Below are 16,071 nucleotides of genomic sequence, written 5' to 3'. Positions count from 1 at the left end.
CGACACCCTGTATATGTCGACTGTGGCTACCGCTATCATTTACTCGTCGCCCGGCTAATTCAACCTAACCCGAAACTTATTTCATTAATATCTCATCACGCCTGCAATATTTTGTAAATTTAAAGGCATTTTTTTAATGTAAACCGCATATAAGCTTTCGAGTAAGATCAAATTCATTAAAAATCAGGACACGCACGACAGAGATATCTTAATATCGTCTCATGGATCAGTCGGAAACGGTAAGACGTTTCTTCTGATTCTTCTTCTCCAACCAAATTTTGCCGACATAATACGTATACGCGTTATACGCACACCTTCAGGCAAAAGGGATCATTCGGTAGGGATCGTAGTCCGTCATTGTATATACATATACATGGTCAGCTCTTTATCCTGCAACCCGCTTTCGCGCGAACTTGTAAAATGGCGCCTCACGGACGCATTCCACTACCACTATGGCCGATACTTCCGCCATCTATGAGCTGTTGATGAAAGTCTTTTAGATGAAGGTCTTCTAGATGCTAGTAGAGTGCGCAGGGTGCTTTTGGCTTTGGTCCGAGGAAATTAGATTTGACGTAGCAGACGGGGAAGAAAATGGTTGCCATTTTAAGAGTGCGTTCGCACCGATCCCGTTCCACGTGGAAATATCTACCTTTGCGACGGTTCAGATGCGGTATTAGACCACGCTGACGCAATATTGGCCCAGGTTGAAGAATTTGGGGCCTTTTTCGTATAACTTTTGAACTATAAAAGATATCGGAATGCAATTTGCGCCAAAAAATGGGGTAAAATTATCCTCTCTGAGTGATGGATAATTTAACATATTTTTCGTTTACTTAATTTTTGTTTTATCAATATTTTAACCATAATTGCTGTGAAAAGCGTTTGCAAACTGTTTATTTGATACTTTATTTAGTGCAATAGGCTTGTTGTCTCTGTATCATTATTTTCATAAATTGAGAAATTAAATTTTTATTCAATGATATGATAGTTCTGCAGGCCTCAGAATCTAATGTTCTGGTTTTCTTTTTATGATTTTATCCTTAAGGGGGATTCTCGTATAACAGCCCCAAAAGTAATTTATATTTAAGAATTTTTTTCGAAAAAACTGTTTGTCATATTTAATTTAACTCGTTTCGGATATAGCAGGCATTTTTGAACTTACAGAAAATATTTTTTTTTAGGTCGATCCTACTTATTATTTATTAGTTATTGTGGAATCTTGTCCACCTTTTCGACGATGTAACTCCTGTTGGCGGAATGTGCAGCACCTGTCACAGTCATTTGATTGCAAAAACAAAATAGAAGTTTCTTAAAGTTAGATAATTACGCGGGGATTGGTCCACTTTAAAGAAAAAAAAATGAAAAATTGAAAGAGTTATAGCGTTTGAGAGAAAAAGTAAATTTCTGCATTACACAATTTTTTTCATATTATTCTTTATATCGACGAAAAAAGTATTATAAATAAAAACTAAAATTAGTCTGAATATTTTAACCTTTTAACTACCTAACGCCACGCCTATACCGGTTTCCGTTGATGTTATTTTTTGGAATGATGCGTCATTATTGCGGCTGTTAGGTGGCGAAAAATCTTTCCGTACACGTGCATAGCGCCGCAGTCAACCCTGTCGTAGCTAAAAATTTTGAAATTGGGACGGGTACTAGACCATTCGACACATTGTTCTCAAATCTCGTTACAGTAATCTGGTGTGCGAGTAATAAACCGATCATAAAAACCGAACGAGCGGCTCGCTTACCTGAACCGGGGAATTCCGAATAGCTCTTTGCGACGTTAATTGAAAGAGACCATCCTAAAACTATCGTAGCTTGGGCATCGCTGCTATCCAGCGGTCGCTGGCAGCTCTGAACGCCGGGCCGGCGCGAGAAGTGTGCTTCCGTTTGAATGTCGACCATCGGTCACACTCGGGCACTTTGCGGGCAGACACCCGTTGCCTGGTTCGTTCGCGCACGGTGTTCGGCCACGTTCGGATCGCGTCGCGTTACCGACCGTGGGGGGTCGTTCCGGTCGGTCACCAGGAGCTCGGAAACCGGAGCTTCGAAACAGGTGGGCAAAATTCGGGCGAGATCTCGATACCTCGAGATTCTCTTCAAATTCCGGACTAAAGTTTCGATTTCGCTTCGACTTTTATTCGAAATAGGATGTTCTGGAAAGTCTTAAGCCGCGTATTGACCTACGCATTCGCCCCGAATGTGTATCGGTAGCGCACCGACTTTTTACACGTTTGGAGCTCGGCGGGCATTCGGCATGCGTTCGGCGAACAAAAATGGTGGCTATGTGGCAAATCGTGTGGCTCACATGTTAAAATGTTTCCCCAAAACAATTATTCAAGAATTAGTTCCCACTTCGTCCCTATATTCATGTTATTATTATTTGAATACATTCGCGCTGGAACGACCCCTCATGATCGGTGACACGACGCGATCCGAACGTGGCCGAACACCGAGCGCGAACGACCCAGGCAACGGGTGTCTGCCAGCGACGAGGCCCGAGTGGAACCGAAGGTCGACTTTCAAATGGAGGCACACTTCTCGATGCCACTTCTCGCACCGGTGCGGCGTTCAGAGCTGCCAGCGAACGCTGGATACCAGCGATGCCCGAGCTACGAGAGTTTTAGGATGGTCCCTTTCAAATTAACGTCGCAAAGAGCTATTCGGAATTCCGCGGCTCAGATTAGCAAGCCGCGTGCTCCGCTTTTATGATCGGTTTATTACTCGCACCCCAGATTACTGTAACGAGATTTGAAAACAATGTGTCGACTGGTCTAGTACCCGTCTCAATTTCAAAATTTTTAGCTACAACAGGGTTGACCGCGGCGCTATGCACGTGTACGGGGAGATTTTTCGCCACCTAACAGCCACAATAATGGCGCATCGTTCCAAATAATTGCATGAACGTAAGCCGGCATAGGCGTGGCGTTAGGTAGTTAAAAGGTTAAAATATTCGGACACAAAAGTTGATGGAAAAAATTCAAACACGGCTACAAACAAAGACACGTCCCATTAATTACACCTTTTGTCCGATCTATGCATGCACTGCATTAAGGGGTAGTGGACTATTTCAGCTTAAAAAAATTGATATTTTTTATTTTATTGCTTCTGAAAGTCTTATCCTTTACGAACATTTTAAACAAATGTTCATGAAAAAATTCAAAAAATTGTCGAAGTTATAGCAGGGAACGTAACACAGTGGAGCGCCGAGTAACCGCGCGATAAAGGTAACACCCCGAACATTGAAGCCGGTTTTTTCGAAATACCATTTTCAGAAACGGTGTACATCATAACTCTTGAAAGAATGAATATTTTCACTTAAAATTTTAAATGAAGCTGTAGAATTCCATTATCTATCGTGTAGAAATTCCGCATCAATATTGGATGTTTGTAAAGCATTTTATAACTGATTAAAGACGATGTTTTCCGGGAAAATGTGGAAAGAAAATTGATTAGTGTGTAACTTCCACAATTTTTGTTCAAATTCATCTGCAAGTTTCCGCACTGTAGATATTTGTATATAGAATAATCACCTCAAACCATTTTGCTTTCAGATGCTTGGTTCAACTGAATCGATGTACACCACCTGCAGCGGCGCGCCGTACAGGACTATATTCAACGATTAATAACTTCGACAATTTTATACATTCTGACGACTCTTTTTGTAAATGCTCGCAAACATGCCCACAATAGATTGTCAAAAGCACGACTATAACGACTATTTGGTATCAAAGTAATTTAGCGTCACTGAAACTAACGATTTTACGTATCCAATAGTCCACTACCCCCTTAAGGGGGGATTCTCGTGTAACAGCCTCCGAAATTTATGATTTTATTTTTTAAAAACTATTGTTAATATTGCATCTATTGGGATATAAGGAGGCATCTTTAAACTTGCAAAAAATATTTTTTTTATGTCGATCCTTCTTATTACTTATTAATTATTGTGGAATCTCTTCGACGATGTTGGCGTCACGTGTAGCACTTGTCACAGTCATCTGACTGCAAAAAGAAGACAATTTTCTGAAAGTTAAATAATCTGCGCTGCGACTGGAGCTACAATTTTAATTTTAATTTTTATTTAAAATACTTTTTCTCGCCGATATAAAGAATAATATGAAAAATTTGTCTAAGGAAAAAACTTACCTTTCCTCTCTACGCTATAACTCTTTCAATTTTTCATTTTTTTTTCTTTAAAGTGGACCAATCCCCGCGTAATTATCTAACTTTAAGAAACTTCTATTTTGTTTTTGCAATCAAATGACTGTGACAGGTGCTGCACATTCCGCCAACAGGAGTTACATCGTCGAAAAGGTGGAAAAGATTCCACAATAACTAATAAATAATAAGTAGGATCGACCTAAAAAAAAATATTTTCTGCAAGTTCAAAAATGCCTCCTTATATCCGAAACGAGTTAAATCACATATGACAAACAGTTTTTGCGAAAAAAATTCTTAAATATAAATTACTTTTGGGGCTGTTACACGAGAATCCCCCTTAAGGATAAAATCATAAAAAGAAAACCAGAACATTAGATTCTGAGGCCTGCAGAACTATCATATCATTGAATAAAAATTTAATTTCTCAATTTATGAAAATAATGATACAGAGACAACAAGCCTATTGCACTAAATAAAGTATCAAATAAACAGTTTGCAAACGCTTTTTACAGCAATTATGGTTAAAATATTGATAAAACAAAAATTAAGTAAACGAAAAATATGTTAAATTATCCATCACTCAGAGAGGATAATTTTACCCCATTTTTTGGCGCAAATTGCATTCCGATATCTTTTATAGTTCAAAAGTTGTACGAAAAAGGCCCCAAATTCTTCAACCTGGGCCACTATTGCGTCAGCGTGGTCTAATACCGCATCTGAACCGTCGCAAAGGTAGATATTTCCACGTGGAACGGGATCGGTGCGAACGCACTCTTAAAATGGCAACCATTTTCTTCCCCGTCTGCTACGTCAAATTTAATTTCCTCTGACCAAAGCCAAAAGCACCCTGCGTACTCTACTAGCATCTAGAAGACCTTCATCTAAAAGACTTTCATCAACAGCTCATAGATGGCGGAAGTATCGGCCATAGTGGTAGTGGAATCCGTCCGTGAGGCGCTGTTGCCATTTTACAAGTTCGCGCGAAAGCGGGTTGGAGGATGAAACGCTGACCCTGTATCTATACCATTGAATTATAACCTACCAAGTGTCAATCAATAATAACCTGCCAAGTGTCAAATAATTTGAAATGTCGCGAGTTTTTACATCACATGGAACACTGAATTATTGTCTCAATTAACAAACTAAGTCGCCAAAATTTTTTAATAGACTCTTTATGTAGAGCTTATAGTAGAAATGAAACGGAGGCACAGACTTGGAAGTTGTCCGGAGAAGGTTCGACAGAGAATCATCTTTCGTATAAGTTTCTGGAAATACCATGCATGTACAAAATAATATATTGTAACAAATTGCATTTAAATTGTCAGATATATTTTTATACCAGCAAACTATTTTTAGTTTAGAGTTTTTATGTGAAGCTTACAGAAATGGAAGGGACGCAGAGGCTTGGATAAAAATGAAGGGGACGCAGAGGCTTGGATAGAAATGAAGGGGACGCACAGGCTTGGATAGAAATGAAACGTCTTCTTTTGCACAAGTTTCTGGAAATTTGTCAAATAATGTAAATCGACAAAATTTGTGAAAACACATAGCATTCAGAATTAAGAAAATTATGGCGGATTGCTTACAATGTAGAGCAAGACACATTAGTGAAGAAAGTAAAAGTACGCTGAAAACACATCTCCCTTGATACCTTCTAATCTTTTGTGACAGATATTCGTAATACTTCCATAGTGGAATCCACAGTAGTTTCCACGCTATTTATTAATTTTATTAGTTTCCCATTAACAATATTTCAATTCACCAATAAACAAACTAAATTAATTTTATTGCAACACCAATAAATTGTGCGTCAAAAATATTGGATCTTTTTCTTCATTTTCCCTAAGTTACCATTAGCATTTAAATTTCCTGGAACAAGACTTTCTGCTATACGCTCTCACCTCCTTTGGACACATTGTGTAGTCTCTACACTTAGTATATTGCAAAAAAGGCCACTCTATTTCTACAAGTTCTACGTTAAGGGGGTAAACACGGCAAGTGACCTGGCCGATTGGGCAGGTCGGTAGTACAGCAGGTTTTTTCTGCACAGAAATGGTAATATCCATAGATACGCGGCTGCCTGATGAACGCGAGAGGGAGCTGTTTGCTATTTCCATATTCTATTCTGAATGTGGAAAGAAATCCTCAGCTGTTGCGTTGTACTTGTAAAAATTTAAACGGAAAGTCTGCTGGTAGTGTAAGCAAAGAAAATTCATTGTAGGGGAGACTGGGTTAGGTTGTAACATGGGGTAAATAGTAACATAAGTAAAATCTTTTGAACGACAAATCTGGTAACCCACAGCATGCGAGAGCTGCTTGGCGATATTACCTCCGACGGTTTTAGTGACACAAACGAGCGTTAGGTATTCATTTTGTGCTTATAGCCCAGAATTTTAGTATGTAGAGCACGTAATTAAAGTTTGTCTTAGCACTTTTATTTCAATTAACCGGCATTAGAAACCGTTTGAATAGCTGCTTCTTTGTCGCAAACGAATCAGTACACAATGGTTTATTATAATGTGTACGCATTTTAGTAATTTCATGTTTCGTTTCCCGTTTGCTGCGATAAAACGCAAAAATTCAAGCTCGGGGTAAATTGTAACATGTTTCTACTTACTCCGCTGTAAATGGTGATAAAACAAACATGCTATTTACTGACACACCGGAAAAAGTAGAAAAAAGTATGAAGGCAAAAGTAAAGAAAACGAAGAAGAAGATTTTGATTGAATCAGATGAAGAAGCAATGATTATTTAACTCATGTATATCAAATATTTAATAATGATCTATGTTTTCATTTAAATTTTTTAGAAATGTTTATTTGTGTTCATATTTGTATTTAAATAAGTAGAACAGATATATTACAATTTACCCCAGATGGTGTTACTTTTTCCCCGGACTGGGACACATTGTAATGTTACGTATGTGGAATTTTCCCATACGCTGCTTTCAACCGTTTTTCGAGATCGTGTCTGCAAAGGGAAAACGCCGTAAAATCCTTTCCCTTATCACACATCACTAATGGGGGTCGTGATCTCGATCAGCTGGATGGCGCCCATGAGAACGGGAGTGACACGACGAAGACCCCGGAGGATTTCCTTATATGGAGATTCCTAACGAATCCCCACTCATTTTTGAGACTATATAAACCCTTTGGTTTCTACCCTCTTTGGTTCAAAGCTATACAGTCACGCGTAGAGTCACGTCGTGTCACGCTCGTACAGAGTTGGTTATTATCCAGTGATATCGGGCTCGAGTCCCCTTCAGAATCAGAAGTTAACCTTTTAGAATCCGCAAGTTCGGTTTATATTCTATTTGGCTTCTCCAAATAGCCACTCTTACGCCCCGCATCGTCAGTGCGTCAACACCGTGCAATTATTGATAATTTACACTATCTAACTAATTACTCGCGACACTTACATTTGTACTATATTTAATTATTGAATATATTTGAATGGTGTTCACGTCGAGATCGAGTAGATTCGTTAAACCCAACTTTCACCTAGCGATCCTTATAATATTAGTAACAACCACCCACCGATACAACTTTACCGCTCGAGCTGTATCAAACTTTAATTAAGAGTTACGAGGCAATACTAACATTTCCCGCGACTCCCTGATTTCGCATCAGGTTCGTCCACGTTTAACCCTCGTGCGGCTCCCTGATTTCGCATCAGGTTCGTCTGTAAATCTACCAACTTCCGACCAGCTCCCTGGTTTCGCACCAGGTTCGTCTGTGAATGATTCAACCTCCTAACAGCTCCTCGACTTCGCGTCAAGTTCGTCTGTGAACTTCATCCTAATGACTCCCCGATTTCGTATCGGGTTCGTTCACGAATAATCACCCTCCTGCGGGTCCCGGTTTTCGCATCAGGTTCGTCCGTGAGTGACTCCATTCCTAGAGGCTCTGATTTCGCATGAGGTTCGTTCTCGTTTCCGATAATCCTGCGGCCCCCTGATTTCGCATCAGGTTCGTCCGCCCTCTAACTAACAAATTCACAAACCGTATTCCTTGGGAAATACCCCTCCCGCCGGCCTCTCGCGTTGCCGCAGCCCCGGCTCGTAACAGTAGCAAAGGTTCAGATTTGTTTAAGATGAAGTTAGAGTCTAAGTGTCCAAGATTTTGTCACGTACTTACAATGAGTTCACCACATATGTAAGTAGTAGGTCACTCAAATTATTTCCAGATTAAGGAATCACTTTTGAGAAGAAACTGTGAAAACTTTTTTTGTTACACTCTGCCCCGGACTCCCCTACATTTGAATTACTTGAAACGTGCTTGTGCTACAATATGGTACGTTGGTAGTAAGGAATTATACGTGAAAAGAAAAAATAGATATGGGGATGTCTCCAAAAAATGATTATTAGGTTAGGTTTGTAAAGTAATGTCGCTCTACACGACCCCAGTTATCTTGGTTCCTACCTACGTATATAAATTGTAATACTAAAACTGGTTTCACTATTTATTGCTACCCCCACCCCTTCACCCCCTGAATGAAATCCTAGCTATGCCCATGCTGAAAGTTATATACTTATTATAAGATAATTAAACGTCCTATGCAGAGAGCAGTTGAACAAACATCTATACTATTATAATAAATCTACAACGTTTGTTTGTGTGTATACAAAAATCTCAAACAGTACTGATCCGATCATTAAGAAATTTTAACTACAGCATCCTTGAACCACGAGAACGGACATAGGCTATGATTAATCACGTAAAATATACTCGACCGGCGGCGATGGATACTACGCGATGCGACCGCCAGGTGGCGATCGGGCCGAGCACTTCTCGCAAGTGGAATACAGCAGTCATGTCTATAAGAGAGCCGGGCAGATCGTGTACCGTCACTCTCGAGTACCGCCACTTGCCGATAATGGACATTTATATTTTCGGCTTAATTAACATTAACATGCCAAAAAAAATCTTTCTATAGCATCCGCTGATGCTAGACTAGACGTTCTTCTTTTTTAAGAAGAAACGAAAGTGCCGAGCAGCATCAAAATAGACTCTGAAAAATGAGAACAAGAGCAGATACACGACGACGCACAGTGGGCCGGATTCACTTAGTTTGAGCCATTTGGGTCTTTTTTTTAACATATCGGAATGAAATTTACGCCAAAAAATAGGAAAAAATTATTCCTTTCTAATGATGTATAATTTAAAATTTTTTTAATTTATTTATTTATTTACTTTTCAATTTTTTTAACTAATTTGTGATAAAAAAAATTTAATTCCGTTTATTTGATACCTTATTTAATGCCCTTTTCAGTGGTTTAAATGGAATGTTCGGGAAACTTTTCATTTCCATGTTATAAGGAAAAATCAAATAATAAATGAATGCAACCAAATATCGCCTTGTTGAAATTAAAGACCAACCTTTTGCGCTAAACATCATCTTCTATTAGTAATTAATGTAAATAATGTATTGAAAAATAATTCTGAATATAGTGAGGAAATTTGCGATATTTTTTTAAATTGACAAGGAATATCTTTCGAGTCCCAACGAGTCCCAACTTCTAACCAATTGGAATATTTTCAGTACTCCCTCCTCTAGATGATTATGTAAAAACCACATCCTACTTCGTCCTACTTTACAAATTATTACTGTTTAAAGCGCGTCGCGTGACGCGTCGCGTCCGATATCGGGACTCCGCGAGACACTCAGACACTCTCCCAAGGATTTGTTTAGATTATAGGCACATGAAATTGTTTATGCTATGGTGCAGATAAGCCTTCGACAAAGTCCTGGATTTTCTGTCTGCAGTCAGTTGAAACAGTACCATCAGAGACTGCACAGTGTGACATTCGAAGCATTTTGCAAAATATTTTAACGTTTCGCTCTAGTATTCTTTCGTTTTATACAATTTTAGTTTTGCCTTGTATAGTTTATATTTAGAGTGCATAATATATGTGTTTATTTTATATTTATATAAGTTTATCAGTGAAGTTCATCAGTGAAGTTTATATTTAAGTTTTGTTTTCTTACATTTATATTACATTTCATTTTACACATATTTGGTAAGTACGAAAACACTTATACATTTTAGTGGGTATTTTCTAGCATTCAACAGCATTCCGCATTTTCTTTTTTTATTCAGATATTAGTTATTTAACGATAATGGAGGCTTTCCGCACACACCAAGACTTGTTCTTGACACTAAAAGATTCGTCCAAAGCCCTGAATGACTACGTATTTTTACACCAAATTATATGTGAGAAAATCGATATTTCTTCACAAAGTTCAGACGCACTAAAAACAAGGTTACGCAAATTTGTTTGTAAATTAAAGCAGAAATGGGTCCAATCTCGCTATATAGAAACCAAATTCCTTAAAAGTAATGCGAAATGGTTAGCAAAAGATTTCATATATCCAAGTGAAATATTATCAAAAATCCTGTCTACAAGTTCAAAAAATCCTGCAGTGAGGCCGAAATTATCTGTTGTAGAAATTTATAAAGGGAAAAAATCATATTCTGATTCCAGCAGAAGTGAAAAACAACGAAGAAGTCGATCTTTAGTAAACAATTTCTCCTTGGAAGAATTACTGAATGCAGTAAAAATGAGTTATAGAAAACGTGGAATGCATAAACAGTCACGCCTTCTTCAATATCTAGAAGATAATGAAAATAATAAGAATATTGAAACTCTATTTAAAAAGAAGTGTACGTCAAAAGGAAAAATTTTTGCACCAGAAAAAGCTTTAAGCATATTTATTACCGCTGATCTTTCAAAATTTCAATATATTAGTATTAGAAATGAATCAATTAGGTGTAATAACAACCAGTGGCCCTCGTACTTCCAATTACGCAAAGAAAAAAATAATTGTTACCCATCAAAGAATACAATTGAAATCACCGAAAACTATGCGAAAGTAGAACTACAAAGCTTGTTAGACCACACAACATCAAGAATATTAAAAAGTTTAGGGAAATTAACAGAAAACACAAAATTCGTACTTACATGTAAATGGGGTTGTGATGGTGCTTCGGGGCAACCAAGGTACAAGCAATTACAAACGGATTTTTCAAGAAACGAGGACAGCGTTTTTGTTTCAAGCTTGGTGCCTTTAAGATTACACAATAAATTAACTTGCAAAGACTTATGGGTAAATCCTTGGCCATCATCACCATGGTATTGTCGGCCAATGAAATTTGAATTTGTAAAAGAAACAGACGAAATAGTAAACCAGGAAATCAGTAGGGTTAATAATGAAATTCAGAATTTAGAACCATTTAAAATAAATAATGTACAAATAGAATATGTCATGGCTCTGACAATGGTGGACAACAAAATATGCAATATCATAACAAATACGAAATCCGCAATGCGTTGCTATATTTGTAATGCCAAACCAACGGAAATGAATAATTTAGATCTTGTAAATTCTAAAGTTTGCAACAATAGTAATTATTCGTTTGGAATTTCGTCACTCCACGCTTGGATTCGATGTTTCGAATGTTTGCTACATGTAGCATATAACATGCCGTTTAAAAAGTGGACAGCAAATACACCACAAAGAAAGAAACTCCACAATGAGAGAAAGGAGGAGATACAACGAAAGTTCAAAGACAAAATGGGTTTGTTAGTTGATATGGTGAAACAAGGATGGGGTTCATCTAATGATGGAAACACTGCAAGGCGATTCTTTTCCAATGCCCAGCTTTCGGCAGAAATAACAGGAATCGATATAAAATTAATTAAACGTTTTCATACCATTCTACAAGTAATTTCCTCTCCACATAAAATAAATCTTGAGAAATTCAAAGAATACACCCAGACTACAGCAAGATATTTTGTCCATGACTATGGGTGGTATTATATGCCAGCCTCCGTACATAAGCTATTGATACATAGTGATGAAATAATAAAGCATGCACTGCTTCCGATTGGCCAATTATCAGAAGAAGCTCAAGAAACAAAACATAAAGATTTTAAAAAATTTAGGGCCAATAATACTCGAAAATATTCCAGAATTGCTACAAATGAAGACATATTTCATAGATTGTTATTAACGTCCGACCCATACATATCGACCTTAAGAATCAAATCATACAAGAAGAAAGTTAAACCACTGGATCCTGAAGCTGCAGAGCTGATACTGAAATAAAATCAAGAAACTCAACTATCAGCCTGTTACTTACAACACGAAATGGTAAGATTAGTCAAATTACTTTTTATGTTTAATAGTACCTATTGAGAGTCAGAATACAATTTTAGGCGAAGGCTTATCTGCACCATAGCATAAACAATTTCATGTGCCTATAATCTAAACAAATCCTTGGGAGAGTGTCTGAGTGTCTCGCGGAGTCCCGATATCGGACGCGACGCGTCACGCGACGCGCTTTAAACAGTAATAATTTGTAAAGTAGGACGAAGTAGGATGTGGTTTTTACATAATCATCTAGAGGAGGGAGTACTGAAAATATTCCAATTCGTTAGAAGTTGGGACTCGTTGGGACTCGAAAGATATTCCTTGTCAATTTAAAAAAATATCGCAAATTTCCTCACTATATTCAGAATTATTTTTCAATACATTATTTACATTAATTACTAATAGAAGATGATGTTTAGCGCAAAAGGTTGGTCTTTAATTTCAACAAGGCGATATTTGGTTGCATTCATTTATTATTTGATTTTTCCTTATAACATGGAAATGAAAAGTTTCCCGAACATTCCATTTAAACCACTGAAAAGGGCATTAAATAAGGTATCAAATAAACGGAATTAAATTTTTTTTTATCACAAATTAGTTAAAAAAATTGAAAAGTAAATAAATAAATAAATTAAAAAAATTTTAAATTATACATCATTAGAAAGGAATAATTTTTTCCTATTTTTTGGCGTAAATTTCATTCCGATATGTTAAAAAAAAGACCCAAATGGCTCAAACTAAGTGAATCCGGCCCACTGTGCGACGGGCTTTGGAAACAAGTCCTGTTAGAGATATGCGTTTATCGCAGCAATTTGAAATAAATTCTTCTGAAATATCACAGCGATTGCAAGACCAGCGAATTCGTTCTGCTCACTATCGGAAATGACTTCTTTTCGGGCGAAACAAATTACAGAAGGAAATTTCATGCCTACGTTTAAAATTCAAGGGCAAGTTTACCAAAGTACTGGGAATTTACTTCCTGCGCCCGGTGTTAATCATCAATTTCTTCAAATTTACTTTATTTCTGATGCTGACCAATTACGTATTCGTTCAAATATTGTTCCAAATTTAGGAAGACATTAATTGAATTATTACAAAATATATTATTAGAAAATAATAACTTGATTAGAAGTTTTAAATACAATCAACAGTGTAGAGGTGTACATGATAATGATGATTTCCAACTCATTATTCACGCTGATCGTATACCTGTAAATTATCATAGAGGTTATTATAATGCTCCATCTACCAATGAAGTAGCTGTACTGCTGGTAGATGAAGATAAAGGACCGAGAGATATAGTTTTAAGTTGGCGAAATGGTCAAATAAAACGAGTATCTGAACTTCACCGATCGTACGATTCTCTCCAATACCCTCTCATGTTTCCCGAGTAGAGGATGGGTACTAAACTGTAGGAGTGAATGTTTCGGACAAGAGTGTAAAAGCCGCGCGCTCAGGCTGGCAACCGGCATGTACACCAAACCGACGGAAACCAACACAAACCGATGCGAACCGTAGCAATTCGGCGACAACAACTGTTAAAGACAGTCGCTGATAATCGTTGTGAAAATCGGACGTAGTGCGTGAAGAGTGAATCAGATCGAGCGTGGCTTACGAATTACAGTTCTTTATATCAAACCACAATTCCTTATATTAATATATTTTTTGCATTTATTATTTTAATAAATATCTTTATTAAATTCCTACAAAACTATTCAGCAAATTAATACTGGATAAAATAAAACTGTTCCTTGCATGCAGTTTTATGCCTATAGACTAAAGCCGGGAATCCACCGAGAAGCTAAGCTATGCTATGTGATGCTATGCTACGTTTTAAAAAAATTATGTTCAATACATTCTTATGGAACCGTTTCCACCAAAAGCTACGTTGAAACATAGCATCGCATAACATAGCTTAGCTTAGCTTCCCGGTGGATTCCCGGCTTTATGGTTACAGAAAATTCTACGAATCACTTACATTATTTTCGAAATTTATTCAGCCAATTTTGCGTTGATAAGATGGCGAAAATGATCACTGAAAGATTGGATTTCATACGACGTAATAAACAAAAATTACGTACAGATGATTATATATATTTGCGAGATGCAGTCAATCAAGGTGCGAACATCAGTGCTGCTAATCTAGCTCAATAGGTCATCCTTCCATCAACCTTTACAGGTTCACCACGTTATACGCACGAAAAAACTCAGGCTGCTATGACATACGTCCGTAAATATGGTCGACCTGGTTTATTTATAACTTTTACCTGTAATCCTGATTAGATAGAGATAAATAGCCTGAGTTTGTCATCCAGCAACGCTACATGTGTTTTGTTGTGGTTTCTGTTTCCGTTATAATTTCGGAAGACTCTCTTGCCCAATTTTAGTCAAACTTTGACGGCTCTGCTTGGCTCTGATCACGGCTGATGGATGTATGGACTCATCTTGCATGACCGGCCAGCTGTCTTCGAGTCTTATGGCGAATGATGAGATTGTTGCTGAATCGAACAACAGGCAGATTAGGGTGCGGAACCTCATTATCCACGGTTTGCCTGAATCGCCGAATACCTCACCAGACCTGTCTCGTGGTAACGATCTTGAGGGCGTCAGATCCATACTGAACCAGATGCAGCCTTCGGAATCTACGAATATAACTATGCACAGGATCGGGAAACCTAATGGCTCTGCTCCAAGGTCTCTATGTGTTCGTCTTAAATCACCGAAGGTTGTCATCAATATTTTGAGAGGCAAGTCCCGCTATGCTGGGCCTTGTAAAATTACGGATGACAAGACAAGGAGTCAGCGTTTAGTATTGGACCAACTGAGGAAGAGGCTGCGTGAACTCCATGAAACTGGGGATGTCAACTGGACTATTCGTTACGTCCATGGAATGCCGACCATCGTAGAGCTCAGAAGAACTCGTGATCCTGCCTCAAAAAACCATTAAGGGGGGAGCCTGGTGTAGCGGATCGAAGATATCGATTTTTGTTGCATAAATCAATAGTTGAACATCACGACAATATGTTCCCAAAGCCGCAAAACGAAATTCGAAAAATTAAAGCGGATATAGCCGGTTTTGCTACGGAGCAGCAAGTGACGCAGTTTTACTAGAAAGCGTGAGGTGTTCTCCGCTTCACGATTCCTTCGTGACATACGGTCTGTACAATAGCATCAACGTTTTGGCGATTATGTGCCTGTGTATAGTACATTGTTTATTGTTCATTGTTTTTGCTTGTATGCGCATTGTATGTCACTAAAGAGTCAGGGCCGTGGGGAAAACCCGATGCGTCAGCGGGCCCAGCGACTCGCTCAGGGACTTTTCGGGGGAGGGAAATCGTTTTATTGAGTGGAATTACCCTGTTTGATGGGTAAAATGATACCTGTTCGGCGGATAGTCTTCTTTGGAAAAATAAGTTTTGCTAGATGACGAACAGAGCGGGCAGAGTCGTTACGACCAGCAAAGAGAACCAATCGAACCTTTCAGAGTTTTCGCACTAGGTGTATTGTGTTGTAGTTAATCGTATTTAGATGTATCGTAATAGTTTTAGATCTAATGAATTCCGTATTATTTATCATCTTATTATAAATATATTTATATAATAATTCTACAAGTATTTGTAAATAAACGGTTCTCTCGGGAAATACGTTGTGCTGTCCGTGAGTGTTAGTTCGAATTTCACCTCGTGCAGAAATATAATACTGAAATGAGTAATAAAATAACCAGAAGGGATAATTATCGTCCGAATAGGC

The 16,071-nt window shown here is 37.9% G+C and overlaps 1 protein-coding gene across 6 annotated transcripts in view; it reads right to left on the bottom strand.

Moving 5' to 3' along the window:
• Positions 1-16,071, bottom strand: part of LOC143372209 (uncharacterized) — a 568,382-nt gene that overhangs the window by 176,083 nt on the left and 376,228 nt on the right. The gene's annotated exons all lie outside the window — the stretch shown is intronic.

This window comes from Andrena cerasifolii, chromosome 8 (genome assembly GCF_050908995.1).
Source record: "Andrena cerasifolii isolate SP2316 chromosome 8, iyAndCera1_principal, whole genome shotgun sequence".
Lineage (NCBI taxonomy): Eukaryota > Metazoa > Arthropoda > Insecta > Hymenoptera > Andrenidae > Andrena > Andrena cerasifolii.
The sequence above is the reverse complement of the archived record's forward strand: the minus strand, read 5'-3'. Positions and strand labels throughout refer to the sequence as shown.